We start from the raw sequence: 5296 nt of genomic DNA on the forward strand, positions 1-5296 counted from the left end.
GTTTGCCGTCTCTTAACCCCCCCCCCACCACCCCCACGTCCCTCTTCCCCGCCCCCTGTGCCATTTTCCTCGGCCTGGCGTGGTCTTCACGCTCCGTGACACCCGTGGCGGATGTGGCCACGTGGGCATGATGACAAATCATGGGTGGCAGCTTTCTCCCTCCCTGTCTGTCCCCTCCGTCCCTCCCCTCTGCTCGAACCCTTTTTCTGTCCCTTTCCCTTAGTCGCTTCACATCTGAGGTCGCAAGGGCACTTTCGGCGCATAAATTAAGTGCTTTATATAAGAAAGCAGAGAGGGGGACTTTTTACAGGAAAAAAAAATGACTTATAAAAGAAAGAGCCTGGAGTATTTTTGGAAAAAAAAAAATATTTTTATGTTAAAACAATTTTAAAATCCCAAAATGGCCATCAGACATAGAGAGCTTTGTGTGATTCATATTTTAAAAACGAAAACGTTTGACAAGAAGACACAGGCAGAGTCGGAGGTAGCTTGCCCTTTCCCTCCTGCAGCATGGAAAGTGGCCGGCAGGTGAGGGGGAGAGGCGTCCAAATCAACAGCGTGGTCCCTTCACGCGTCTTTCCGGGCGGCCCGAGGGGCCATCACCAGGGACACGCTCACCGGAAGGCTCCCAAGGGCCACTCCGCCTACTGGCAGAACAAACACTGGAGGAAGACATTCGGCCCTGAAGATGAATTACTCCCTAGGTACAGCGTCACCTACCGCTTCCGCTGGCTTTATCATTTCTCTCTGTCCAGAAACAGAGATTTTTTTTTCATGATGAATCTTTCTACTATTTTGTCAAAATTCTACCCAGCTCTGTGTCCCTGGGACAGTTTCCTTTCACTGTATCTGGTGACCTCTGTACGCTTGTCAGTGTACACCTGGCCCTAACAGTGGCAGAGCAGATTGGAAGCCGCGCCTCTTCCTGAGAGCTGAGGAAGGGCCCTGGGCATGGCCGGTGGCGGTGGATTGTGCTCTCCGCCCAAGACAGTGTTTTTATTCCGAGTGGTGTCCATCCACTGAGCCGGAAGTGAAGGGTGAGGGCCTCGCCCAGCTCAGGATGTGTGGGACCACGCACGCAAGCCACTGAGCGCCGGGGGACCCCTCAGACCAGAAAGGGTCGTGTTTTTTTAGTGGAGTATTGGATTTGGACTCTGTTCCCTAAACAGTCAACAAAGAAAGCCAAAGTCCTGTGAAGTCACCGGTCCCACCGTCTTCAAACATAGCAGGTGTTCTCGCTCCGAAGATTCATCGGCTTTGGGATGCAGGCTGTTGCGGGGCGGGGTCCAGACAAGCACCACCTTTAGCGCTCCCTGGATGAAGATGCGTTCATCACCACGGAGTCTCCGCCGCCCGCTGTCAGCCCGTCGTCGGGATAAGGCTTGTGTGGCTCTGCTGTGGGCGGGGATGGGGATGCCTATCAGGGATTCGCTAGACAATCCGGGGCCGGCGTCTCACCGAAGTGCTGGCCTAGGCCTGCCCAGGGCTGGGAGCCCTGGCAGAGGGACCACTCACGTCCCGTACTGTCCGTCAGTACAGCAGAGCATGGGCCGGAGGGGGACCAGGCCAGAGAATGTTGCTGCTCACACCCCGGAAGTCCATCCTGCTCTCGGCAAAGTGACAGCTGCGGGCCGAGTCCAGAGCTGCCACCTTTGCACTCTGCCGGTCACCTGGCCACCACAGCCCGCACGTTCAGCTCTGCAGTCAAGGGCCCTGTGCGTCGCGTTGCCCGGCCCTGTCTACAGCTCTTAAAAGAACTGAGGGGTGCTTTAGTCTCGGTGACCAAATGTAACCTTGAAGGCAGACATGTGTGACCACAAGCCACGTCCAGCACACGCCTGGGAAAGAGAGGCCGCCCCTCAGCGGACCGAAAGGGCCACAGGGACGATAGAGGGTTCAGCTCCCCGAGCCTGCAGGACACTGACGCCGTAGGACTTGACCTTTTGTTCTCTTTTTCAGTATCTATCACGGAGCCAAGTCAAGTGCACTTTGTCCAGTGTAAGGATCTGCTTCGTTCCTTGTTATATTTTTCTTTTTAAACCTCTCGTTCCACCTTTTTTTTTTTTCATTGTGTTTCCTGTCAAATGCAGAAATGTTTCTTCCGCCACTCACTGAGGTTTTGAATTCTGGCTTCTGCAGTTTTTATTGTCTGTGTCAGACATACAGCCAGACGTGCTTCTCCATCAGCATTTTCCAGATTCTGTTCAACATGGACCCGGCCCTCCGTTTCGTTCTGTGCCCCCACCCCCACGCATCCCTCACGCTCTTGGAGGAAAAACAAAGTCACCTCGTGTGTCGTAGTTCATTTGTTTCCAGAGAGAATCAACAGATCATACTCAGTGTCTTGAATAAATTGCTCTATTTTGATATTAGAGAACTTGGTGGCTGTGTTTTTTGTTGTTTGTGGGTTTTTGTTTCTTTTTTTCTTCATCCTGCTCTGTATTTTCTGGGCCCACGTCAACACTGGCGATTAAACAGATGAAGGTGATGAAGGCAACTCTGCGTTTTCTCAAGGCACAAATAACCTGAGCTCTCTGCTCAGTGGGGGTCGGGTGGTGGATGCCACGAGTGACAGTGTCAGGCGAGGCCCAGTGCCGCTGCGTCCAGAGAAAGGCACAGGGACGTACTGCACAGCGGTGGGGCCAGTTGGATCCCGCCGTTAGGATCACAAACAGGGACGTGTACACAGACTAGAACGAAAGGGGCTTCATCCTAGCTGGACTGTGCCCGGTGTATCTCAAGCTGGTATCAGAGTCAGGCACAGTCCTGTAGCCAGGGTCCAGATGTAAAGCTTCGTCCTGGTGGTTCTGTCTTTGTGTGTTTCTGAGGGCACCCGCACAAGACAAACCAGCCAGGGTTACTCTGCAGCAGACGGGACAGCCGCAACCCAGGATGACCACGGTCGGGTCAGGGTGAACCCACAGACCTGCACAGCGACCCTGGCTGTTCTAGGTCACCGCCTACAGGGAGCCCGTGTTTCCCCTTTTGACTGTTTTTCCTTAAAAGGCAAAGCAAATGCATTTTTGCTTGTTAGCAGGTCGATATGCTGAGAACTTCAGGTCAAGGGTGAGTCCCACATACACTGAAGGACTCCAGTTGTTCATGAGGCAAAGGTGATTTGGGCACAGGATTGTGGTACAGTGTGAACCAACACTCGGCAAATGTTTTACACGTCTGCTCAGTGCCTGACCCTACCACATTTTCACCGACACCGTGTTCATGCTTTGGTGAGCACGTGGCCCTCTGAGCGGACGCGGACTGGAAGGGACAGGCAGGACAGCAAGGTTCTCATGCGAGGACAGACCAGGGCTGGGGTCCACCCCGGCTCTGTGGATGGCCGCCTGGGAAGTGTCCCGGAATGCCTGCCCAGCGGGGTTTACCTGTGTACGGCTTGGACTCCAAGAGGGGCCAAATCGAAAACGCTGCAAGCCGCCGAATGCCAGAGGCATCCTGAGAAGCGCTTCATCAGACGTGGTAATGTGACCGTCAGAGCTTGCAGAGACCTACCCGGTCTCACCTACCGCACACCTAGGCTGCCTGCAGACCAGGATATATACACAGGCACCGCGCCTGCCTGGCCAGCGCAAGGTCCCGAGTTCGGTCCTGGGTACCAAGGGAAAAATAACACCTAGGCTTTACGGGACAGACAGACAGGAGGGAGGGAGACAGAATAGGCCGTTGCCCTTGGGAGCCATGGTGAAGGAAACAAAATTAGATCGTGCACAAGAGAAAAGGAAGCCGTGAAGAGATGCAGAGCATTTCAGACTGGTCCACGCAGTTTTCACCGTTAGGAGAAAGCCTACTCCCGCTGTTGTGCAGGTCTGCTTTTTTGGCTTTCGCTTTCTCCCACCCCCTACCAAGTTGACCACACATGCTTCCAGGTGGTAAATTTGGGGTGAACTTTTGAACACCCCAAGACTACTTCAGAAGCCATAGGAAGCCTGGGTGGACCCTTAAGCGGGAGGCAGGCCTAAAGCAGAACTCACAGCAGAGCACCCAGGACGCAGAAGCACGGCTGTGACGTGGATCTGGTGGCCGTGGCTACGGCACAAGCCACGTGTGGCTGTAGGGATTTCCGTCTGCTGTGGAAGATCTTACGGCTCCCAATCGCTGTGCCTGTCCTTGGTCTCACAGCTGTGTTCACCAGTGCATGCTGGCCACTGATTACGAGGGATTGGTTCCCGCTGATGAAAAAGCGGGCACCACCTAGCGGAGTGCGTGAGACAGGAGGTGGGGGACAGACCAATGCCTCGGGTTGACTCCGGATCTGACGGGACAGATTTCTCCACTCCAGGTGCTGTGTCTCATCCACAGCAAGGTAAGCGAGGCCAGAACATGCAGTTTTATTAAGGGAGGGCCAAGGACCAGCGGGGAGCACGTGCAGATTGGGATTTGGAGGGCTGATCTAGTGGTGCACACCTGTCTTCTGGGCTCTTGGGAGGAAGCTGAGGCGGGAGGGTCACCAGGAGCTCTAGGCCAGCCCCAGCCACAGAGTCGAATTCAAGGCCAGACTGGACTACATCAGTGAGACCTTGCCTCAAAAAAAAGGGAGAAAAGAAAAAACTTTGGTAATGAACAGAGCTTTCCTCAAGCAAAAAGCCATACACACTCCATGGGAAAATGGCCAGGTAGACGCATCATGTTAGAACCACACAATTGTAGGTGACGGTGATAACTTCCTATGAAATTAGGCAAAGAAGGCAGCTAGCTACTAAGCAGTTTTCCATAGCTGCGAATAAACTGACTGGTAAACGGCCAATCGACTACAGCCCAACAGACACTGAGGCACAGTTTCGCCTTCCCCCAGCCGCACGCCCCAGCTCCTCGCAGATGGTTCCAAGCCCTTGGCTGTAGGGCGCACACACCTCCCGCTGCAAGAATGTCCCTCCTGAGGTTACCCTGCAATCACCATGCCTATCAGTTCTCACCTTGGCATCACTCCCCACAGCCTAACATACACTAGCATCTCCCTTTCTTTTGCCATACTAGGGATTGAACCCGGGGCCTTTGCACTGAGCTACATCTCTAGCCCTTATTTATTTTAAGACAGGGTATCACCAAGTTAACAAATTGTCCAGGCTGGGCTTGCCCTTGGTGACCGTCCCGCCTCAGCCCCCCAGGGTACAGGGATTACTGGTGTGCAGCACCATGCCAGCCTCAGCATCTGCTACCTTTAAAACAAGAACAATAAAAGGAAACACAGACATCCCCCTGTAGCCTCCAGCCTTACAGCTAAATGGCTCAAAGCCAAGGCCAGCTAGCCAGCTCGCACTATCACCTATGTTTGCCAAAGCAT

Source organism: Fukomys damarensis, unplaced genomic scaffold, assembly GCF_012274545.1.
Source record: "Fukomys damarensis isolate Sample0158 unplaced genomic scaffold, DMR_v1.0_HiC HiC_scaffold_39, whole genome shotgun sequence".
Classification (NCBI taxonomy): Eukaryota; Metazoa; Chordata; class Mammalia; order Rodentia; family Bathyergidae; genus Fukomys; species Fukomys damarensis.